Source organism: Pipistrellus hanaki, assembly GCF_964339955.1.
Source record: "Pipistrellus hanaki genome assembly, chromosome: 10".
NCBI lineage: Eukaryota > Metazoa > Chordata > Mammalia > Chiroptera > Vespertilionidae > Pipistrellus > Pipistrellus hanaki.
Window position 1 is genome coordinate 23,030,977 of NC_140512.1, and position 27,015 is coordinate 23,057,991.

Consider the following 27,015-nt stretch of genomic DNA (forward strand, 5'->3'; position numbering starts at 1 on the left):
AAACAGAATAAATATGGAGGACTGGACATATAAGAATAGATTCAAGAAGGACAATCCATCAGTTGTAATATAATGACGAAAAATTGAAAATCTCATATTGCTTTCAATAATTTGGCATATCTGAGAGGTTTGAAAGAGACAGTTGCTGACAAAGCAATTTACTCGGAATTAATTTTACTTTTATTCCCAAATGTAATACCTGTGAGCATAGGATAGATTTCCCAAATAAAAGTGTACAAATTTCATATAAGCAACAGTTAATTTTAAAAAAATGCATTAGTGTCAATAAGATCTATTGGTTCTAAACTAACATTTTCAGCCTTCTTCATTTATTAATTAAAGCATTCTTTTAAAAAATGTTTTACTGACGAGAGAGAGAGAGAGAGAGAGAGAGAGAGAGAGAGAGAGAGAGAGAGAGAGAAAGAGAGAGACACCTTGCTAGACTGGAAATTGAACCAGCAACTTTTGAATACCCTGGATGACCCTCAACCAGCTGTCACACCAGGCAATATCCATTAGATAGTTATTTAATTACATAATACCTACGATGTGTGACACCAGTGCTAGGGCAATGATTCTCAAAATTAGCTGTGCATTGGTATCACTGTGGTATTTATTCAACATACAAATAGATAGAAATCACTCTGAACTTGTTGATTCAGGACCCAAAGGTATTAAGCATAATCATCTGCATTTTCAATAAGTTTCTCAGATGATACTTATGCCAGAGACACACATTACACCAATTGAAAATGATTCTGAACATAACATTTTCTTATCATAACAGAACCTTGATGTATTTTGCAACAACTATTTTTTGGCAGAATTTTTCAGCATGGCAACCTAGGAAGCAGGTGTAGACTGAGAAGAGATATGTACTTTCATTAAAATGTTGGAAACTAAAGACAGAGAAGGGAAGGAGTTAAGCTGACTAGACGAAAACCATCATAGGTCATAGTCATAGCAAACTTCACTTAATGTTTTCAGAAGTGGAGTAGAAAGAAAAAACATTAAAGAATTAAAATTGGTTTGTCACCATTCTACAAAGAGAAATGTATGTGTATGTGTGTGCTCACATAGACACTTGTCCAACATATTACCTTGGTCTATAAACTATTCTTTTTGTAATATAGAGGTTAACCCATTGACAGAGCTCAAAACTTGCTAATAATCTGTTTCTAAATATGACTATTATATTTTACATAAACTCATTTATTGAGACTATACCACAAAATTAAAAATTAGATTACTTATATTGCAAGATTCAACTCAAGATATAGTGGGTTTCTATATGTAAGAGATGGCCAGTTAGACTGGGGGTTTAAAAAAACACATGATAAAGGCACAGAAAGGGGAATACTTTATATTTATGTGAAAAGTTAAGGCTTCAACATATGCAACCAATATGGGGAATAAAGATAATAAAATTAACATGACATTTAGAGAATTTCAGATATCATGAACTTCAGGAAAGATAAGATGATATCATAGTTTTGAAATAAAATAGAAATCTTATCTTAACTGAACCCAGTTGTAGGGTTCACCAGAAGAAAACCTTGAGATTTGTATTTCTCCTTCTATTGAAATATATATTCAGGTGTACATAGAGGATAATTACAAAAATGATATCTTGCCAAAAGCAAGGATCAATGTATGAATAAAATTACACGGCCAAGAAATATCTTTAAAAGCTTCTATAGAAATATACAAAAATTAAACAAAAAGATAATAGTATAATTTACTACAACTGTACATTTTTCAGATACTAAGCATACACAAATTAGATTATCATTTCTCATGCACTTTTTTTTTTCCATTTTTAACTCAATCATTAATTTGAAGGCAATATTTGCTTTCTGTTCTTCATGTTCTATTCACATTAAGGTAAGTAATTTATACAAAGGGTAGAGGAGAACATAAAAGTGACCTATACAAGAGATGATGCTCCTAATAAATTATCATATTTTCTCAATAAGAAAGTTTAAGTTAAAGGCTCTGAACACAATTACAGGTTGCTATTTGTGAATTATAGTATTTAAAAAAATTAAGCATTGCAGTACTAATTGTATTCTCTGCATGACACAGATGAATTTAAGTTTGTTTTTTTAATTTTCCAAAATTCTCCATATTTAATTATTTATAAGAAATTGTCTGGTAAATGTATCAAATAGTAAAAGGTCCCCTAATCCTTTGCTCTATTTAGGTTTTAAAAAACAAACAACAGAATGATGAATGAGCATTGACATAGCACTAAAACATTCCCATGAAAATATACAGTAAGAACTATACATACTCCATTATACAGACAAAATGCACTCCATTTTAGCTTCTTCTTAGTCAGTGTGAGTATTCAGAGAGAGAGATTTTGGACACCTTGATCACCCTTTCAAGTACCACCAATGGAATTAATAATATTTGTTATCATATCACTCACTGGGAGGTAGATGTGGCTTCATGCTTATATGCATTTGTCACTCTTCAATTGAATAATGCCTCCATTAATACACAGACCTTTTTACCCAACAGCTGGTAACTGCTCAAGTAGAAGTTAATTGAGTCATTGGTTTCCCCTTGACTCTGTGAATGTTCGTGGATTGTGAGCCATCTACCCTGCATGTAATAAGGTAATAGTCCAATTCCTATTATAAAAATAAGATGAGCCTGCTTTATATTCTACTCAGGAATATGTCCTGGAACTCTAATTCATTAGGAGGAAGTTGAGGAATGGAAGAATCAGGAAGTATAGAACAGATTTTTTATAGCCCTAATGGGAAATATTTGAAAATAAAACTTACTGTATTTCATAGAAAGAAAAAAAAAATGCGAGTTATGTTTTTCCTGATTTGTAGTCAATAAGTGACTTCTAACATTTGTATATCATAGTCTTAGGTTCAGATTTAATATAATTCTAGAAAAGTATCATACATTTAGTAAAGAAAAAATGAATCATGATCAGGAGATCTGAGTTTGAGGTCATAGCTCTGAATATAAACAGCACATAATTACATACACATTTTATCATATCTCACACATTGTGCTTGATCTTGATATGTTATAATTTTTCCTTCTGGAAAACAAGAATAATATATCTCGAGTTGTGGTAAGAAATTAAAAATCCCCAACAAGTCCATAAGACCTCTACTGTACAAACCCATGACCCAGGTATGTGCCATGACCAGAAATCAAACTGGCAACCTCTCAGGATACAAAATGATGCTCAACAACTGAGCCACTCCAGAAGGGGAAGTTTATTCTTTTGAGAAAGTAAGAAAGAATGTTTTCAATGTTTCTTTTCTACTATTAGTGGGATGCCCTTTATATAATCTGCAAAGAAAGAATCCAGTAAAAGTGTCAGAATCCTTAAGCCCAAGTGTCCATTGGTAAATGTATGGATAAAAAAGCTGTAGTACATTTACACAATGGAATACTCTCCTAATATATAAAAACCCTGGGTTGTAATCACCAGGGAGGACCAGAGGCTGACCAACTGGAAGTCAGTGCTGGCCCCGCCCTCAAACAAGTGGTTAGGGGCAATCAGGCAGGCAGGCATAAGGGTTAAAGGGGATCAGGTAGGCAGACAGCCCCTTGCAGGGCTGGCCCCACCACACAGCAAAGAAAGAGGAATGCCCAGGCCAGCCAAGCCATTGTACCCCAGCCTGTCACCTGCAGAAGGAGACCACTGGTGGCAGGAGAGGGGGGCAGCACTGCACAGATGGCAAGCAGTGGCAGCAGCAGGGGTGGGGCCAGCTGCCCGATAGGCCCTAATCTCAGACCAGGCCTAGGGACCCTTACCAGATCGGTCTCAGATTGTGAGAGGGTGGAGGCTGGGCTGAGGGACTACCCCTCCACCCCCGACTCCCTGCCAAGTACATGAATTTTCATGCACCGGGCCTCTAGTGTGGCTATAAAAAGGAAGGAACTCTTACCTTTTGCAATGGCACAGATGGACCTGGAGATTATAATGCTAAGTGAAATAAGGCAGTCAGAGACAAGACAAATACCATATAATCTGGGGGAATCTAATGAACAAAATAGAAGCAGAGTCATGGCTACGTGATACAGATTGACAAATATCACAGAAGTGCTGGAGGGGGGAGACAAGATGAAAGAATGTGAAGGGATTGGCCAGAGAACATATATGCAAACCTCCTACACAGACAACAATCTGGTTATGGCCATAGGCAGGGGACGGAGGTCTGGATGGAGGGGGAGATGGGGCCATCTGAAATAATGTCAACAATAAAATGTGTCTAAATATTTATTCCCTAAAGATGATTCACAAATTCCTACTGTGAACTAGCCCCACAGGTGATACCAAGGCCTATTCCTGTTTGAGAAGCAGTGCTCTGAGACTGTAGAAATCATTGTTTCTGGGAATCCAGGCCTACATCCACTAGGATTTATTTTTCCATCCGTATCAACGTTATCTAGCACCTCTGATTTTAATCTTTCTTATTTTAAAATAAAGAGCTAGAATCAAGAAGAGGATAGAGAAACAAGGCTCTGTTTATAAACTGGAAAGACGGCATTCAATAAATCAGAGCTTGTGCAATAAGTTCAATGACCTTGCCTGCACCAATCATGTGCCTCTCTGTCTGAACAGAACCCTCAGGCCCGATGCCAACTCCTGGATCATCTCAGAGGAAAGCACGGAGGCTGAGACACCCTGTGTGCTCTAATCTTCAGAGATACAGACAAGAAACCTGCCTGTAAGGATGTGGGTACAACAGTACAGAATTCCAGGCAGCTGGAGAGGAATAATAGGAGAAAGTGGGAAGAATGAGATAACTTGCTGTCCACTTTACAAGCAGTCACATGAAGATTAATGGGCTAATTTCTGAGAAACACTTAAACAGTGGTGGTTGCCAAGTTTAAACATCATTATTTATTAGTTGGCTATGTGGTAAATTTCCCCAGAGAGCATGTCTGAAAGCCATATAAAAATGTATCTCCTTATTTAATTTCAATATACATATTGTATATAAGGTAGATTTTAATTGTGTGAGAGCACTGGAAAAGATGGTAAATCACCTTGAAGTAAATCTAAGCGTGAAATGATATTGCTTCAAACAGTTAAGGTTGTTCAGTATTCAAGGGGTGGCAAATCCGAAATTAACTATTAAATGAGACATTCTGTTGTCTCTCTCCCTGGAGAACAGGATTCAGGACTGTGAACATAAATTCAAAATGTTGCTATTGGGAACAAGAAAGGTGTCAGAAATCACACATTTTCCTATGGACTCTCCTACAAGAAAGACTTTAAAGAAAATGTCTTTAAATATAAAAGCTGAGCCCATAAAGCTTTACAAAAAGCAGGAGCAGGGAGAACCCAGGATTTTTTGAGAAACAGAAAATTTGTCTACAATACTGTTACAAGGCACATTTTACAGGAATAGGTTTTTATGCATAAAAATCACTTCTTCACATCCATAATTTTTTTTCAATGTAGCTTGTTGCCCAATAATCAAGAGCTTTGATATCATTATTTAAAATTAAGCATTTATTTTAAAGTGCCACTTAATAGTTGGGCAAAGATTTATAGCCAATGTTAAGGTGGTAACATCATATTCCAACTAAAAAACAAAAACTCAAACATAAAATTATTCTGCATAGTATAGTTAAACTATATTCTATAATCAATATCTGATATCTAGTCCCCAACAATAACTCATACTTGAAGCTAAAAAGAATGCAAGGTAATTTTGGCATAAGGTTCTTAAAATCATTTAGTTCAAATTACATATCATTCTATTCCTAATAGCTGTGGCATTTGGGAATGAAGATTTATCATCAGTCATTAATGATTTTAATTATAGAGATGCCATTAAACTCTTCTTTGCATTAAATATGCCTCATAGATTCCACTCTCGTTATTTGTTTAATGTTTGAGGTTTATTCTTCATAGGACAGAAAGGCAATGGAAATGAGAGCAGCTCTCTTGTACAAGGTTAATTCATGAATGAAAAATGAGAACCTTAAAATGTACTGCATAGGTTACAAGTTAGGTTTGGCAGAAAATCAGTTTTCTCTGCTCAGTTGGGCTTTTATTAAAAAAAAAATAATAAGAGAAACTCAACAGCACAGAAAAAAATACAAGTGATTGCTGTCCAAAGTGTTTTTCAAAAGAGACTGGCTTGTTCATCAGGATATTTTCAATCTCAAAGCAGGAAAGATGTGTGATCCTGATTTGGACATAAGCACTTATTCGCTCTCTCCTTCCTTTCTTTCTTTTTTTCTTTCTTTCTATCTTTTTAAAAAATATATTTTTATTGATTTTTTTTTATATAGAGAGAGAGGAAGAGAGAGGTATAGAAAGTCAAAAACATCGATGAGAGAGAATCATAGATCAATTGCCTCTTGCATACCCTCTACTGGGGATGTGCCCACAATCAAGGTACATGCCCTTGACTGGAATTGACCTGGGACCCTTCAGTGCGCAGGCCAATGCTCTATCCAATGAGCCAAACCAATTTTGGCACACTCTCTCCTTTCTTGAAACAACAGTAAAACTAAAAAAAAAAGTATTTTAAAATAAGTCTGTCTTGTGTAAGAGTTGAAGAAACAAAGTAAATTTTAATGAAATAGCTGACTAGAAATGTCATTCTCTCCATCCCCCCAATTTATTCAATTGAACTCTCATATATCAAAGCCACTTTATTATTAAATTAATTTTACTCTTGAAAACAGGACTCCTATAGAAAGGAGTGTTTTTCCAATAACTCTGAGCAAGCCACTCTATGTGAATTCTATTTATAAGGAAAGTCCTGGTGCCTAGGGGATTAGATGCTTTCTGAGTAGGACCCTCTATGTGATTTGACTTTCATGGACTAGAAAGAAACTTTCTATGCATAGAAATTCCACCATCAGACGTCTATAGAAATGTGTCCTTCTGTCCAGCTCAAAATCCTCATCTATGAGTAACTTTTTTTTTCTTAGGTATCAGGGGACTAGTAGGTGATGTGTATGTGAGGGGCAGAGGGTAGTTTAAATTTTTCACAGGATTGGTAAGAAAAGGCAACAGATAATGAGACATGAAGATAAACTCATTTAAACATAAATGCCCGCCTGAATGCTTTGACGTGAACTTCAGCTCTCCCTGTATGGAAGCCAAAACATGGCAAGGGTTGATAGGATGCAGAAATATGGCAACATATAGCAAAATGAGTGTGTGTGAGCCAGGAGTAAATGGAGATCCAAGTCATGAGTGGATTGGGAACTGTGAAGTACAATAAATATCTTACTAGAGAGAAAATAAAAATATGTTTAATCAATGTTGACCAAGATTTAGGGACCTTATGGAACCTGCACAGACACCCCACTGACCTGATATTCTTTAATTATTTGTTTAGCATTAATTGGTTTGGTTAATAAGAAATGACTTTCTTTTATTTAATGCTATATCACTGTCAACATTAAAAAAAAAATCCTATATATGTGTTAGAAATCTTCTGTTTGCCCTTTCAAGTACCCTATCTTCCCTCTTTTTGTGCTCAAAGAGCTTTTCAGTACAGGTATGAACTAGGATTTTCTGTCCTCTGGCTTCTGTTTGGGCTTTGCCAATAGGGATTACCAGCATGCGCACAGAGTGGGTCAGTTTAAAAAGATGAGGGAGAAGGAAGACCCAATGTTGATTTCTTTGTCTTTCTTCATCTTTCTCTAAGTTCTGACAACACTTCCACCTTCCTCCCTGCCACAGTCTTTGGTTATAATACAGTACCACTTTCCTTTGTAGTTCCTCTATACCCTGCCCACACATTTGTACTAATAAATTTACCTTCATTAAACTTTTCTCAAATTACAAATTTTGAGTGCCCCAACTCTTTCTTCCAGGATCTTGCCTCTTATAATATAGCACATGTATTGTTCATAACTTTCTTAGATATTTATTTGAGATTGTCTTTAATATAATATTTTTCACAATCATTTTTAACTAGCAGGGTAGGGACTCACACAAAATATGACTGGTAAAATATGGAGACAGTTGCAAAGTTGCTTTAAACTTTCTCTGTTAAATTTGCCATAAATGTTATATATTTTTTTCTAGTTTCCTTCCTTTCTGGGTAGTGGTGATGAAATCTCATTCATTCCCACTTGGTCCCACTCAAGATGTAAATCATCCCTTATAGTTTATATGCTACCTTCCACTTAATGACTTAATATCATCTTGGTTACCAAGAAGAGAGACAGACAGAGAAGAGAGAGAGAGAGAGAGAGAGAGAGAGAGAGAGAGAGGAGGGACATTACATTTACTATAACTTTTATTAGAATATTTTGTTATATTCTATTTTATTACTAGTTACTGTTGTTAATCTCTTACTATGCCTAATTTATAAATTAAACTTTATCAAAGTTATATATATATATATATATATATATATATATATATATATATATATATATATATTTAGTACTATCAATGGTTTCGGGTATCCACTGTGGTCTTGGAATGTATCTCTTGACTATCCCCCAAAGGATAAGGGGGAGCACTGTAACTGAGACAAGTATTAGCCATGGACAATTATAAGTCATTTTACAAGCTTAGTATTACTAAAATCACAAATGAAATTCACAAAATTACTGCCTATGAGTAATTTTTACTTTAAACAGCTAGTGAAATAACAGATACTAGAATCTCATAAATAAGCATACTTTTCCCCTTAGTTTTATTATTAATCCAATTTAATCTTGGATTGCTGATTTAGTACAACATGTCACTCAGCAGAATTTGGTATACCAGATGGATTCTCATTAAATTTTTTTTTTTTTTACTTTGTGGTGATTGCCATAATGAAATCTCATGGCCTCTGTGTTTTTTAATGTCTTTAAGTTCTGTATTTCTAGGATTATATCAATGTTAATCCTTAACTGAAGGTTTCCTGTAGCATGGAGACAAAATAATAAAATTTTACCTTGAGCTTTGCAATAAAAAAACTACTTGTTTTCAACCCTTAAAGTATACACATGAATGAATGAACTGGCATCACATCTTTCCCACCTCTCCCCCCTCCCCCCCCTGTTTTCGCTGAAACATCTTCCATACCTTGTTTTTCTTCATTTTCTTTTCTTTCAAGTCAATAAACATGCTAAATATCCTAGCCTTATAGAAAGAAAGGGGGATAGGGGAAGCAGTAAAGAATACCTTCCCCACTCCCCTATGTCTCCATCTTGCTATGAACCAATTATCGCCAACTATCTAGAAGTTGAGTCAACTAGGACTATCTCTAGTCATACCCTCACACATTACTCAGTCCCCAGAAGTGAACAGAACGCCCTAAGTAGGTCACTAATAAACTCCTAATTATTGTTATCATCTTATTTCAATTCTTTGTCATTTAGCACTCTTAACCAAATTAAATTTCTACTTGAACCTTCCCTCCTCTTTATTTTCCATCATTGATCTCTCACTGAACTCTAGTAGTTCCCAGATTTATTCACCCATCTCCCCCATTATCTTTGTTGACTGCATAATCTCATCATATATTTTCTTTTATTGAAACAATCTTTATTGCCAAAACTGGTTTGGCTCAGTGGATAGAGCGTCAGCCTGTGGATTAAAAGGTCCCGGGTTCGATTCAGGTTAAGGCATGTACCTTGGTTGCGGGCACATCCCTGGTAGGGGGTGTGCAAGAGGCAGCTGATCTATGATTCTCTCTCATTGATGTTTCTAACTCTCTATTCCTCTCTCTTTCCCTCTGTAAAAAAATCAATAAAATATATTTTAAAAAATATTTATTGTTGAAAGTACAAATGTCCCCTTTTTGCTCCCATTGACCCCTTACAGCCTGCCCCCGCCCCATGCCCCATGCCTTCACCACCCCATAGCTTCTTTTTATATCAAAGTTTATCCCTGGGGCTATTTTCTTCTTAGCCTAAACATTTTTTAAATGATATTTATTCTCATCATCATAACTTCTACTAATATGGATATTCTGATATTTTCCAAATTAATATCTCTAACCTATAACTCTTCTTCAAACTCCAAAACTCATATTTCTGCTGTTGGAGATATAACTACATAAATATCTTCTATGGAACTCAACTTCAACAGAGATTCAATAGATTATCATGCCAAATAAAGCTCTTATCTTTCATTTGTATATTTCCCCAATTAATATAATAATCCTGAAATTTCAGGCATCATGTCCTTTCAGTTATCCTAACTCTTGGATATCCCAGTATATTTCACCTAATCAATCGCCATACTTTTTCTGATTTTGCCGTCTAACCATAGTTTGTCTGGCTCTGCTCCTATCCCTGCCATGAAGGGGTGGTTTGGTGTCTCAACTTCTCATGATTACACTTTTACAATAACTTTAGATCTTGTAGCCTTGATTACACAGATATCTGGTTAAAAAGAAAACTTAATATTTTCTTATACAAAGTCTTTCAATACCTTCTTTTACATTTGCCTTCTAAAAAATGACTTTTAATAATCTGCATCTTGTTGGTATTTCTAATTTTATCTTCTACATTTTTCCTTTAACAGTCCGTTTCAGTTATTCCAAGATATTTACAATTTACTCTCAATATTATAATGCCACAGTGAAGTATTTATATATAATCTAATCATTTGGCTGGATTGCCATGCTGCTCTGGTTCTGACTGAGAAGCACTATTTATATTTTAAAAATCTTTTCACCTGACACTCTTCCTGAGACCACTCCTGAATCTCACAGACATAGGGAATCACACCAACCTTGCTGCATCTACATATATTTATTTGCATGTATTTCCCTATACTTCAAGGGTGTATTTACCATATTATTTTCCAAGTGTACTTTGACCTTCTTGACTATCAAAATGTGACTTAGTTGTCTTATTACATAGGTTCTAAGAACAATTTCTGGATCATAGAAGTAGCCAATATATATGCGTCTATTCACAGCATATTAGTATATATGGAAAAGGAGACAGATTACAAACTTGTGATAGTACATAATGTAGGCCAGAATAAGAATCTATGAGGTTAGACAGAGATAGTGAGTCTCCATAAAATGGAAATTGGTCAGAAGGAAGAGGAGCTCTTACATGGTAATTTTTCAGGGAGTGAAAATAATAACAAAATAATAAGCATCCTAAAATTCTAAAATAAATTCAATTTTCCCCAATTAATTTTCAAGGAGAGAATTGTTACACTATTTAAACATAATTAACATGGCATACCAGATATCCACAGGAAAGCTTCTAATGTGCCAAATCTACAAATACTTTCTAGAAAGAAAAAGAAAACTTTTGAGGCCAAAAAAGACTGGAAACTTTGAATCCTGTGAGATAAATTAGCACCCTGGGAACATTGGCCTACGCTTGCTAACTAGGAGTATGTGTTTTAATGGGCTGAGTATAGGGGACAGGAGACAAAACCAAGGCCAGGCTGTGTAGGAAATCACCTCAGATCCTGAAAAGTGATCCTGTCACTTTGGAAAAATAGAAAAATACCCTTCCCACAGGGGACTTAATGGAATGCTTACCCTGGTTTGTAGCCTTGATTCTTAGTAGAGAAAAGAGAGAAAGAAAAGTGTTGAAAACAAAATAACATAAATATGTATGTATGTATGTATATATATATATCTATAATAAAAGCATAATATGCTAATTAGACCAGACTTCCTTCTGGACAACCTTCTGATGAAGCCGGGGCTGCATCAGGGACCGGGTGGGGTGCTGGAGGGAAGCTGGTGCTCGCAGCTGGGGGAAGGAAGGCCTGCACTTGCACTAATGTTGTGCATTGGGCCTCTGGTATATATATAATGACATTATTTAAAATACTTATTAAGAAAGCTGGTATAACTTTATTAGTATCTGGCAAAAGAAAAAAAAAAGCATTACTAAAAGAAGTTCACCAAATATGAGAAACTATTTTCTATAAATATAATATTTTAAAATTTGCCTGCAACTAAAAGCATAGTTTCATAATATAGAAAACTAAAACATCCAGTTTTCCAAACATAAATGTAAAAATCCTTGGCCAAATAATAGATTTGAGTACATCCTGATGATATATTGTCCATTCAGACACTGACACACACAGACACAGACAGACACACACACACACACACACACACACACACACACACACACACAAGTAAAGACATAAATCTGAACAAGCTTGTACCCAATAACTATCTCTTTGTAAGAGCGATGCCTTCCCTTCTTTTGCAATGTTCTTCATTTTAACCCCAATATTTAGAAAAACACTGTTTTAAATTTCACAGAACTGAGAGTTTTCCTTTGTAATGTTTTCTGCTAATTTTCTTACAAAACTAACTTGATGTTTGCATTTTCATTCATTTCCTTGAAATGCCTCCAAGTTCTGTTTAATTGTAAGAGAATGCTTCACACAAACACAGATTCATGTTTCACAAACATGTAGTCATCTTCTCTGTTCTAGGTGCTTTCCTTCTCGGCACCTCAGATTCTTTCCAGGCGGCTGTGCCAAGGGTCAGCTCTTCCCTTAGAACAGCCTCTATGGCATTTGATATATTCAAGTCCCTTCTTGGAATGTACTAAGTAGAAAGCACAATTTTAATGAAGAATGTTGTTTAAGTCCGGGAAACAACAAGTTATTAAGGTGGGATGCTCTTGGAGAGCTGTTCTCTTGGAGTTCTTTTAACCTTTTCTCAGGTCACTTCAATAACTTTGTAGACTTTCTATTTCTTATTGGCTGATCTAAACTCTTGGTCTGACCAAAGATAAAAGTCAGGGCAACATGACATTTCTCAACCATACTATATTTCTTCAGTCTAATCTATCCTCTTTTTATTGTTAAAACACTCATTGGTCAAGAACAGACTTTTCTTGCACACATTTATTCTCTTGGGTAAAAAATCATGTTTCTGGTGAATACTCTAGCAAGCAGAAATGCTTTTAAACATGTTTTCAACCAAAACCACACATTCGTACTGGCTACGTGATTTTCACTACTTATTTAACCTCAATGTATTTAGTTTCTTTTTCATTAAAAAAAAAAAAAAGAAAGAAAGAAAGAAAGAAAGAAAGAAAGAAAGAAAGAAAGAAAGAAAGAAAGAAAGAAAGAAAGAAAGAAAGAAGTATTTATTGGGTCTAGTAATACTTAATGTCGTTTTAAAACATTCATTTAAAATCTTGCTTGGCGTTGACTTGTATTGACATAACCTTCAAACACGTGGTATCTACAGAACGTGTGAAGTGCAATTAACAAGTTTTGCTTGAAAAAGTTTGTGTTTGGTTTGGTTTTTGTTGCAAAACTAGGGCTAAGAAGATGGCGGATGAAGAGCATATTCGGCACTGCATGCTTTACGAGTTCCAATTAGGAAGAAAAGCAAGTGAGGCTGCAAAAAACATCTGTAGTGCTCTTGGTCAAGATGCAGTTAGCGCCAGAAAATGCCAGCGTTGGTTTGAGAAATTTCGCGAGGGAAATTTTTCGTTAGATGACAAGAGTGGTCGAGGCCGTGTGTCCAATTTTGATCAAGAAGCTCTTCAAGCTCTTTTGGTGCAAAATCCTCAAATTACCCAACAAGAGCTTGCGACAACTTTAAATTGTTCACAAAAAACAATTTCCAATCAATTGCGTGCACTTGGCAAAGTCCAAAAGTTTGGAAAATGGGTTCCTCATGAGTTGACCGACAACAACCGTAATCAAAGAGTCACAATTTGCAGTTCGCTCCTCTCTCGTCAAAACCGTTTGCCGTTTTTAGAGCAAATTGTTACCGGAGATAAAGAATGGGTGCTGTATGTTAATTTGAAAAGGCGGCCTCAATGGTTGGACAAAAATGAGGCTCCGCAGCCCACGCCAAAACCTGACTTGCATGCGAAAAAAGTGATGTTGTGTGTTTGGTGGAATTTTAAAGGAATTCTTCATTATGAACTTTTACCATCTAACCAAACCATTACAAGTGCAGTGTATAGTGCCCAATTGGAAAGGTTAGCCCAAGCTTTAAGAGAAAAAGAACCCGCGCTGATTAATCGGAAGGGCGTAACTCTTCACCACGATAACGCACGACCGCATACTGCAAGAATCACTGCTGAAAAACTGCGCCAGTTGGAATGGGAAGTTCTCCCTCAACCTGCATATTCTCCTGATATTGCCCCTTCCGATTTCCATTTGTTTTGTTCTTTGCAAAACTTTCTTCTTGGAATAAAATTTAATAATGAAGAATGCCTCAAAAATGCATTGACTAAATTTTTTTGCATCAAAATCACAAGAATTTTACAACAGAGGGATTAAAATGCTTCCTGAGCATTGGGCACAAGTAGTAGAAAACAACGGCAACTATATTGTTGATTAAATTTTGTTGTATTGTTTAAATAAATTCGATTTAAAAAAGTATTAGAAAACGACATTAATTATTACTAGACCTAATACTTCGAAGGGTTGTTGTGAGGATAAAATGTATATAAACTACAAGATATTCTGTGTGGTAACATGTCATAGATAAATTCACAAGTATGCAATATTTGCACATGACCAAAAAAATGTCTTTTTGTCAATAAACATAATTTAAATTAATGGGGGGATTTTTAGTCCAGTGAATGAAAGAGTATACAAAAACTATCTACAAGCCTTGAAAAAATATTTCATTGATAGAATGATATCTATAATAATAAAAGGGTAAAACGGTAGTTAGACAGGATGTATTCTGGACTTATTCTAGAAGTCCTTCTGATGAAGCCAGGGCTGGAAGGAAGCCAGCCTGGGTCCCGGCTGCCTGCGGGTGGCCAGAGGGAAGCCAGCCCAGGTCCCGGGTACCTACCAGCAGCTGGAGGAGGGAAGCCTGAGTCCCAGGTGCCAGAAAGAAGCCCGTGCCAGCATCTGGGGGAAGGAAGGCCTACTCTTGTACGAATTTTCATGCACCGGGCCTCTAGTCCTATATAATAAAAGCTCAGCGACCGAACAGTGGGATGACCAGAATGACTGGTTGAACAGTCATTATGAACAGCTGCTCCTGCTGTGAACCTGGGATGATGGGCAGAAACCTGGCTGACTTCCTGCCAGGCCCCTGAGCTTCACTAAATGCAAATGTTGCCTCCTCACCCCAGGCTCCTCCTCCTTGTTCGTTGCCACCTCATCCAGTCAGCTGCAGGCCTAATGAAGCGCAGCCACCATGCTCCCATAGCGGGCGGATCACTGCAGGTCATGCCACCCACAAGTGCATGAATCCCATGGACCAGGCCTCTAGTATTCAGTAACATCATAATGCTCTCATTCCCTGAACACTTGTTGCAAGCAGAGTAGATTTTTATTTCTATTTTCTTTCAGATTTCCTTATATTACATTAAATCAAGGAGTAAAATATTTTTAAAATAATACTTCTGCTGTGACCCAATAGTTTGTCTGGCAAATTCTGCCATGCAAAGATGCAACAGTGCTGCCAGACTGGTGTGGCTCAGTGATTGAGCATTGACCTATGGTTTGATACAGGTCAAGGCACATGCCCAGGTTGCAGGTTCAATCCCTACTATGGGGCATGTAGGAGGCAGCTGATCAATGATGTTTCTCTCTTATTGATATTTCTGTCTCTCTATCCCCTTCCTTTCCTCTTTCTCTACAAAAATATATTAAAAAAAACTTTTTTTAAAAAAAGATGCAAAGTTCATTTAGTGAAGCTCAGAGGCCTGGCAGGAACTCAGCATTAAGGTTTTTCCAAATAATAAGATACATGTAATTAACAATAAACTTAAAATATTATGGTATCATGTAAGTGTTAGATTCCATAGTAAAAAAAATCCTGTTCATCCCTATAAGGTATTGTAGAACCAAAGCTATGATATTAGCCTTGCTTGTTCATTTGTCTTAATACTGATCTTACAGCCATGATGCAGCATAAATAAACAATAAAAAGCAGCACAAAAATTAAATACATTGATTTGTGGTGGGGTTGGGGGTGGGGGCATTGGGTAGCAATCAAACCTTCCTTTGTCCCTAAACAAAATAAAGTCCAGTGTCTGACTTTATTCTATTAAAATTATCAATGAACTTATGATAGAATTCACTGGGCAACAATCAGAAATGGTTGAGTAAGCTATCTTTATTAACAGCATGACTAGTTTAAACCACTTTTTATATTGTGGCTTCTTAAACTCTTTTACTCGCTTAATCCACTGGTCTCCTAAGGAGTCATTTTCTCACTAATCTAAGTCCCTCCCACAATTTCAAATATCACCCTTACTGAATGATTCTCAAATTGTTATCTAAACATCAAACTACACACCTAACAACCTTCTGTTTACTGTACAAAACACACCTGAAGTAACCTTGAACTCCAGAGGAGTAGATTAGAATCATTCGTTTCGCTTCCAAATTTTCATTCTGCTGTTTCTTCAGTTTTAAATGCATCACTATCCTCTGCTTTGCTTAGATTTAAAACTCCTGACTTCTTGAACTTCCTCTTCCTTATTCTTCACAACTAATCACCTTATGTGTATTGATCAGTGGGCAAATGAGGTCAGGTTTTGGATGAGGTGCTATTTCCTTTACACTCCCAATTATATTCGCTTATTTTGGCTATTAATCACTTCTCTAGTCATTCAAAACTGCCTCATAGTAGAGATTTCTAACTCTCTCTTCCTTCAGTCATACAGTCATCAACATTACGCTGCTCAAGTTCTGTTTCTGATGGCCCCCTTTTGCGAGAGAAAAAATATTATCAGCTTGACATTCCAGGCCCTTGCTTAAAGATGTCATTTCAACCTTCCCTTGAAACTTCATATTTCATTTACAAATTATACTCATCTCCCAACACTCTACTAGCCACAAAGGAAGACAAATTTTCCTAAAATGCCTGGATTTTTCCAACTGTGATATTAATTTGAACAAGATAAAGAGTTTGACATTCACTTGGATTGATGGTACTTACTAATTTTGCACTATTCTCTTGATTGTCATATTCCAATGTCTATGTTTTTAGTCACTAAAGTGTACTACAGTTAAAACACTGCACTGAGACCCATATACAATTAAATAAACATCCTTCAGGGATTCTTTTAGAAGAAGTTCAAAGATAGTAGAGTTGAGAGAGGAAATCATTGCACTGACTGAAGTGCTCTCAAAGAACTCATCCATGAAAAGAAGATAGTATCATAGGCCACTAGATGGACAAACAGCAATGTTGTATGGAAAATACTGAGGAAGTCAGATTTGTTTGAGCAGAGGTGATTTTGGGGGAATAGTAGATGCGGGTAGCTCAGAGGCATGTTGCTTGCATTTTTAATTGAACTTGAGTACAGAACAGTGGGTAATCTACAGCATAGGAGGAAAATAGGTTTACAGTTGTTCATATGGAAAATAATATAATAAAGAAATAGAAAAGAAAATAATACAATAATTAAATTATACAAAAATTAACTCTGTTTCATGTATAATACTTACAACTGTAGCTACAGTTTAGTCTACAATATTAAGTGTAGACATATAACAGTATGAACTGGATTTGTAGAGGAAATGAGAAATGATTTGCCATATAGCAGTGAGCAGCAATGTTTCTTTGAAAGAAACTTTGATTACTGAGAAAAGAAATAACCATTTTAAGACAACTATATTATTTAAATGAAAGTATAATATTAATGTATATACTAATGCATGTTTTTAGTGTGATTAAAGAAGCTGAAATATTAACTAAAAAGAAAACAGTAGCATATCTTCGACTTGCATATTCAAATATGCTTCAATTAACTTTAAAATGTCCTACAGAAGCAAGTGGCATTTAAACTTTATGCTTCCTGGAAATTAGAATTTCAATAAGTTCTAATAATAAAAGTATGTCAGAGACTAAATGGTATGGATTTTAGGCCAAGTGATATGGGTTTAAAACACTAAAGCTAGTGTAAATATATCAGATTCAAAGAAAGAGAGAATTATAAGAGACCTGAAGACATACAGAAGTGAATATGTAGCTCATTAATTACAGTAGGATGGGTAATGGTCACCCAAAGATGTCAGGAACTGTGAATGTTACCTTAGGCCAGTGGTCGGCACACTCATTGATCAACAGAGCCAAATTTCAACAGTACAACAATTGAAATTTATTTTGAGAGCCAAATTTTTTAAACTTAAACTTGTTCTAAGGCCACTTTTTCAAAGTAGACTCGCCCAGGCCGTGGTATTTTGTGCAAGAGCCACACACAAGGGACCAAAGAGCAGCATGTGGCTCGGAAGCCGCAGTTTGCCGACCACGGATTTAGGCCCTTGAGTTATCTTAGGTGCGTCCTAATGCCATTAGAAGTGTTCTTATAAGAGAGATCAGAGAGATTAGACACACTCAGAGACAGACAGCCGTGTGAAGATGGAAGCAGAAAGAAAGATCTGAAAATGTTACATTGCTGGTTTTGAAAAATTTTGGTATTTTAAGACACTATATTTGAGGTCACTGCAATCCTAGGGAATTAATACAAAGACTTTCTAAGCACAAAGGCAAATGAAAATTGGGGGGGGGGGGGAAACACTTGATTATACAATATCTTATACTTATTTATGTAAAAAATAAAACATAAATAGCATTGCTGTTACAAATAGAACACAGGGTTAATAATCCATATATAATAAAAAAAAATTATTAACACCCTGAATTTAGTAAGGCTATTTCTAAAATAAAATAAAAATTCAAGAGATCCAAATATATATTTACAATTAACCCTGAAAAGGAATAAAATAAATGCACATAAGTGAGCTAATATTTTTGCCCCTAAATTGATAAAATCCCAAACCCTACTTATTTTTATTTAGCTTAGCAGGATATGATAAATTAAACACTATCATACTCTTCTCATAGGAGAAATTATAAGACCCTAGAAAACATCTTGATATGTATAACAATGACCTGGGTGCATTGTATCTGATTCTGTAATTTAGAGTTGGGAAAACAAAGCAATGCAATGAACTACTTACTCTTTGCTTTGTGTTGGGTAGTATCGTCATTTCCTTGTCAACATTTGGAAAATAAAGAAGTACATAACCTTACATTCTACCAATCTTTATCACTTCAGGATACAAACTGTAATTTGTGGTCTCTTTTCCAGTAAATGATAGACATAACTGACACTTAATAAATATAAGTAATCCTAAATTTCTGATGTCCATTTTCCCCCCTCCAATCATCTCTTTCTTCTTTAAATAATTTATAGCCTTTTTTTAAAAAAATGGCTAATTATATTTTCTCTGAGATAAAATGATTTAAGCAGAATTTAAAAGAATGTTAAATTCCTGATCACACCATTGTGACAAATTATGTAGGGAGACTTTCTGCACCTCCCATGTGGGTGTCTCATGCTCCAGGATATACTTCACAACAGCAAAAGGGAACTATGAGATGTACAACCTTTTGTTGGGGATTGTGGCATGTGGTCAAGCAGATTCTTTTTTTTTTTTTTTTTTTTTACCATAAACAGAATACGCACTCATCTTTTCTTAAGAATCAGCAGATCTAAATTTAGGTTCCTCTAGAATTCATCTCTAGTGAAACTGGCAAAAGATAGAAACTGCATTCTTTAGCTCCATTATCTACAAGAGTTAACATATTTTCCAGGCACATGTTTCAATAAACAGCATGTCAATGATTGTTTATAGTGGTAAAAGTTTTCCTCTAAGCATAACACCTGAAAAAAACCTCACTCTTTGATGTCCTTTTTTTTTTTTTTAATTAAATTACACAGTGTTTGTTGGGAAGGTCTTCACCTAGGAGACACTACAAAACACTCCTTAGACTTTTAATAGCCCAGTGTGCCCACTATCAGGAAGTGTAGGGCTTCAAAAAACAACAACAGAAAAAGAACTGCTCCTCAGAGTGGCTGGTCCCTCCCTTATGGGATGATCTGGGTCAGAGCAAGGCCACATTTGGCTATGTGCAATGCAAGCTCTAACCTCATGTGGAATAGGAGACCTGGGTGTGTCTATATTTGGCAAACCATGCGCAATATTTTACATAGCTCGGTTTGTTTTCCCTTTCCTACTTCTCGGGAATATGGTGCTTCTCTATACTGTATTGGCTTTCAGTCTTGAGGGTCCTCCGAGGAGCCATGCTCCCCCCTCCCCTCCTGCTAAGGTACCTGAAGAAGGCCCATTATCTAGGGAATCTTAAAAGGGGCCATTCTTCAAACCTACTCTTCCTATTAACCCTCTACACTGGAACATTCCCATTAACTTAAGGCAGGGGAGTGTTTGCTCACAGAATAGCAATTAAGATCAATCTGGAAAAGGAATTTAGTTAGAAGGGGACTTGTGTTGGTCACAGTCCAAATTTTTTTTTTTTTTTTTTTTTGCTAACATATGCAGATACAATCAACACATCCAGATCTCCCATTTCCAATTAATGTGGGTTTAGCCATTTTTTTCAGACACACAAGATTCAGGAAATAGTATGTCAATTTATTTCTAGTGCTCAAAAGTTAATCTTTAAGAATGCGATAAAAAAGTATGTCTTTAAATTAGTGATAAAGCCAAATACTCCATGTCATTTAAGAAGACATAATTCCAGGCCTGATGGCATATAATGTATGGAAATAAAATTAATTTGAGCCTGGCTCCAATTCTTACTTAAGATGTGGTCATGGGGGAATCACATAATATGTGTGTGTGTGTGTGTGTGTGTGTGTGTGTGTGTGTATTATTGATTTCAGAGACAGAGATAGACAGAAACATCAATGATGAGAGAGCATCATTGATTGGCTACCTCTTGCACACACCACACTGGGGATTGATACTAAAACCTGGGCATGTACACTTGACCAGAATGGAACCTGAGACCCTTCAGTCCATAGGCTGTTGCTCTACCCATTGAGCCAAACCAGCTAGGGTTGTGTGTTGTTGTTTTTTAATTGTCATTTGTCCCTCTACATTATATACATTACCTCTACCTAGAAATCAAATGAGATAATGAAAATGATTTTTATAACATAAAGTGTGCTATGTTTGCATAACATATTACATTGGAGTCTTCTGGCTCTGTGACTGGTTTTCTTTCTAACTGACCATTTTCAAACAAACATAAGTAATATTATTATCTCGTTCAATAAGCCTGGGTTTTCCAGCCTAATAAAAAATTATAGAGTTCAGAAGTACTTAGACAATCTTTTTCAAAGAGAGATCACTTATAATCAGTTATTGGCTGGCTACTCAGATGTGATTTTTAGCAAAAAAAACAAAATAGCATATAAAAACATAACTGAATATAAAAGGCAGTTTTTTATGTATCACTTTTGTTAGAGACATTTAAAAAAAATCGCATTTTGATTTCATTAGTGTTTTTTTGGTATCTGTGTTAAAACCAAACTCAAAATAAAGCAACATTATTTAACTGTTTAATTGCTTCCATTTTGTTTGGGAAACTTAACCTCAATTTCACCTTTGTGGCTACTGTGCAAGTCAAAAATCAAATGACGTTGACGGTCTCAGGCCCAGAATAATAAACTCTTGGGGGGCTTTAAGCCTCTTTACCTTTAACAGGGGGGACTGAGCAGTCTTCAACTTGTTTGTGTTCGCTGATGGACAATGAACAGTTTCTCTGTCTACATCTGCGCGGGGCTCTGTGAGGTCTGCTTTAGCCTGCTGGGAATTGAGAGGAGGGAGAGGCAATCACAGTGGGTTTAAAAAATTGTTCTAAAGATGACATTTGGAGGCAAATATTTTGGCCACAGGCCAATATGGGGTTTTTTTTTTTCTTTTTTTTTTCTAAGTCTAAAACAAGCTTGGCACTTTACATTTTCATTTTAATCTGCTTTCACAATCCAATATAAGTTGACAGTTCACTATTTCTAAGTAGTGCAAGCTTTCTTCAAATGGCTATCTCTACCCATAGGCTATTTTACAAATGTGTGATGAAGGAAAAATTCCAGACTTGTACTCTTTTATTCTGATTTCATCACTTGCTACAAAATCTATTAAGAATCAACTCTTATCAATTATGGAATACTTGGGTCTTACTTTTGCTTTCTGTTTAAGTTTGCAAAAACATTGCCCATGGCCCGAATGTGAGATAATCTCTTAAGTTAAATACTTCTTATTAAATGGAAATGAGATAGTGCTGGTAAATTCAAATATAACCAATGCCTTTTAAGCCAATTGTCCAACAAGAGAAAAAGTGTGAATCAAATTTTAACATAGTATGACTTTAATAACACTGTTGATTTCTTTATTATATACAACTGGCTATCTTTAATTCTATCAGTGTTATGGAACTTTGCATTTTCAGGAGCACTGGTTAAATAGAAATGGTCATTTCCTGATACAAGGTGCTATGCTTTGGGAAGTAATCAGGGGAGCAGCTGGGTTGGACTTCTGACTCAGAAACAACAGGTTAGAAGCCAGGAGGGCTGATTTACATGATTGGGAGGCGAGAGTCTGCTTCCAAGCAGATAGGAGAACTGGGAGCCAGGACACATGGTCAGAAGAACTGACTCCAGGAAAAGCAGTGTGTTCTCATTTATCCTTAAGTGAGGACATCTAAGCTTAAGTGAAGACAGGGAGACTGTTTTTGAGCCAGAAGGCTGACTCAAGAAAACTGTATTTCTTTACAACTTGAAAGGCTATCCGCGGAGCAGAGGTCCCGCAGAAACCATGCTATACATCTAGTGACCGCCCCAGTGCCCTTTAAACAAAACTCATTATTACATGACTCATCCAGTCTCACCACATACTGGGCTTCCCCTGAGCAGTAAAACAAGTTATTTTAATTCTCAGGGCGACTAGTAGGATTTCCTGGGTCACTTCTTCCACAGAATTCTTGCAAGAAATAGGGGTTCTCTTCTGATCTAGAATAAAAAAAGAACCCAGGTTTTCTCTGTGTACTCTTGTGAACTGCTAATTAGACAATGAGAGTTAATACAATTAAAAAAAAAAGTGATTCAAGCCCTGGCTAAGTGATGTGGTTCAGCTGATAAGAGTGTTGGCCCTGCACTGAAGAGTTGTGGGTTTGATTTCCGATCAAGGGCTTATACTGGGGTTGCAGGTTTGATCCCTCCCCACTCAGGTAGTACCAGAAGCTCTCTCTCTCTCTCTCTCTCTCTCTCTCTCTCTGTCTGTCTCCCTTCTACTCTCTCTAAAACTCAGTGGAAAAAATATACTGGGGTGAGGATTAACAAAACAAACAAACAAACAAATAAACAAACAAAAAATGTGATTCAAATTCCACAAAATAAAATAAAGGAATGCCAGAAAACATACCAAATACTTGTTTCTTCTGCTGAGAATAGAAAAAGTTATTTTTACATCCTGAAAAATTTGATATTTCTATTCTTACAATAAATAAACCCTTAAGTATAATATGACTTTAAGATTATATTCTATAATCTAAGAAAAATACCCTATAAGGAGTAAATTGTTATGAAACTCTTTTAATATTAAGATTAATCTACGATCAGATGCTAGAGTGAATGGAAAGTGAATATTCCAAGCAATCCTCTTCCCTGAATGTCACTGCTCTCTGTGGAGAGATTTTGGTAAGTATTGAGCAAGAGTAAGATTAGCATTAGACCACTTGACTATTACCTGCTGGTCAGGGATTCTATTTGCTGAAAAATATAGATCATATAATTTAATAGTCAGCCACAGGGGGATAGGATTGATAATCATTAATGAAAGATGAAAGATGGAAAAGCCATTCATACTCAAGTAGAAGAATACTGACTTCCATATAAAAGCAAACACAGAAGAAATGAGATTATTTTTCCAGATGTGGTAGTGACTCTGCTGTAGCATATACAACAAAATGGGCTACAGATATAGATCCATTGTTGAAAGCAAAGTCTCTTTCATAAGTTGTGCACTAGTGAGAAAAATTACTGCTTACCTATGATACTTCCTTAATTCTTGATGAATATTAATCATTTCTAAAAAAAAAACAACAAAAACAAACTTCCTTATATACATAAAATAGAAATATAAGGTCTCACCTACAGAGTAATTCACAATGACATAGAAATTTTGAGGGCCTCAGATATAAAGAATCAAGATATATTGGATGGTATGAAATAAAATACATTATTTGACTTTCTTATCCATTTTCATAAATTGCATTGTATAAACTCATCAATTTGTTTGAAAATGCTAAAAGAAGATTGTGGCTCTGAAAAGTTTAGTAAGTATTCCCTTCCTGCTTAAGTAATGTAGAAGTATGCTTTCTACAAAGGTCAATATATTTGTAAATCCAAGTTCTGGTAAAGTATACTATATGACTTTTAATAATATTAATTAAATCACACAGTACATATTTACTAAAAACCTACCATTTGTGGTTTGAAAATATGCAAGTAAAAAGACAAATCTAGCCCCAGACCTCACACTTCACAAAGTTTTTAGTCTGGTACAGAGAATGTTCAAAAAGCCAAAAAGTATATTAAGTGTCTTTCAGATTATGTATTAGTACCTGTATGTATTATATACATGGTTTATATATATAAGTAAATGTACCAGTATATCTGTATTATATATATTATGGAAGGAAGAACGGGAAAACAAGACTACTAGCTGGAAGAGAGTGTTGGACAAAGGAAGTTTTATATGGAAGATGGTTGTTGTAAAATAACAATAATAATGATCTAGTATGGAGTAACAGTTAAAGTTTTAGGAGTGAAGCTATAAAAAGTAGAGAGCTACAGGAGGAAGTAGAGAATGAGGTGCAGGACACACTTCAAACTGGAGGAAGAAAAGTCTTCTGGCCCAGTGGGTTTGGCTCAGTGTTTGATCATTGATCTATGAACAAGGTGGTCACAGTGCAATTCCTAGTTAGGTCATATGCCCGGGTTGTGGGCTTGATCCCCAGTGTGGGTGTGCAGAAGGCAGCCTATAATGATTCTCTCTCATCATTGATGTTTCTATCTTTTCCTCCATTTCCCTTCCTCTCTGAAAATCTGTCTGAGGAGGGAAAAAGAAAATTGTAAATGGTAAAATAGTTACATTTATCCATTAGATGGTAGAAATGTGAAATAGTTTTCATTTGATGGTTATTATTTTCTTCATGGCAGTAAGTGCCTACATTATCTCTGAGAGGGAGAGACGGGGGCAGAAAAAGGCTGTAAGTGAGAAAGCAAGTGTATTTTGGAGTGATTGCTGTGGAGAACTGCAGAGATGCTGATGAGGAAAACCAAGAATCACTGGCCAGCTTCAGGGCCTGGGTGTGCTGGTCATTATGAATGTATATGGTTACTATCTTTCATTGTTTTGTGACTTCCTTCAGTAGTTCTGGTAGAAGCATGGAGATGACAGGCAGTTCAAATGATCCAAGACAGGGGGGTTTGGCAGAAAGATGCAAAGGAATTCAATTGGCCTGGGAACTTAAGGTATTAAGCCTCATGGTGAATTTTAAGCTAAACAAAGAAGTTGTAAAAAATGGGGGGGGGGGGGGGGAAATGATAACAATTGAGAAAATAGGAACATCAGGCTATTGGATGTGTAGAGGAGAAAAGGCCTGAACTGCTGTACTGGGAATAGCTGAATGAGAGTGCCAGAAGGGAGGCTGTAATAGATTTAGTTGTCTCAGTCCTTCATTCCAAACCCCTCCTGGTGATGACAGGGCCCAAATGTGACTATGAGATTCAGTCACTGAAGTCTAGTCAAGTGGAGATGAGACAAAGGAATAGAAAGGGCAGGTTGTCAGCTGAGCAAACACAAAGACATTGAATTTGCATGAGATAGCAATCAAATTCAGATGCAGAATTAAAAAAAATGAGTTGAATACTAAAGTTTTTAGTAAATAGTGATAATTTGAAGGTCAGTAAAACTAACTAGAAAGAAAAAAAAGAATGAAGGGAGATAGAACTGATAGCATGACATAAAATTAGAAGGGTTTTTACTTAAAAGTGAGGTGCAATGACTTCCCTGAGAATTGAAACCAGAGGACAAATGGCCATTCCAATGTAAATTTTAAATAAAATGCTTACTTCTAAATATCTCTTCTTCAAACATTTTAAAAACACTCTAAGTTAGTGTGACAATTAAAAAGTGCATGCCTTTTGTCTCAGCTGGCCAATCTTTACAAAATAGAAATAGCACATCACCACCACAGAGTTAATATGTAAAAGATTACCAATACCCAGAAGCTTGCCTTGTGCTCTCTCCCAGCCTAACCTGGATTTATTATCATGGATTAGCTCTGTTTACTTTTCATGATGTTATGAATAGTTTGAGCATATCTGCTGGCCTACCTCCTATTTAGTATATGTACCAAAACACATTTATATGAGGTTCATGGAAGCACCATTTCTAATAGCTTTCTTTAAATTTTAATAAAGTAATATTTGGCAATTACTTCATCTATGAAGCATATATGTCTTGTTGAGTTTTATTTCGATTGCTGGAGACAAAGTCTAAGTGAAGGGTAGACCGTATTCAGAAGAAGCTCTCAACTTTCAACTTGACTGTAGATCACTATCATGAAGTGAAGTACCCGGGGACATTATGGACCTGGCATGGGCCAGCCTTGGCTCAGAGGTGGCTAATTACATAGCTGCATGGAAATTACCTCCATTACCTCACAACTATTTTGTAAGGTCCCTATTCATTTGCCCCCATGGTAGAGCTGACCAAACTGGGGCACAAAGAAGTGAGATTGTGGAAAGCTTACTGCTGTCTCCACCTAGGATTCCCATCCAAACCATCTGCACTCAAAAGCAACCCTTGGCTAAGCTCCTTCCACCCTGAACCTTGACAGTTTTGCAAAGACTGTAGAATTTTAGCTAGAAATGAGCAGGGGCACATATGGTACACTATAGAACTCTATTGAAATTTGAAACCTGAACAATGATTTAAATTTATAGTTGTTGGTGAACATCTCGGAGGTCTACATTCTCCCTTCTTTTTGGTTTAGAAAACTTCAGAGGTTGATCTCCTCTGTGTCCTTGAATTATTTCCATTTATTGCAACACTCCTAAATTTTATTTGAGTGCACATTCACTATTGGTCTAATCACGTGAATGGGAAAGAGAGAGATGGTGTAGAGTTTAGTAGCCAAACCCAAATCACTTGCAAAAATAAAAACAGAAACATTCTACAATGCTGTACTGTTGTTTTCTGGTTCTTTATACAATTGCCAACTGGTAAAATAGGCAAGACTT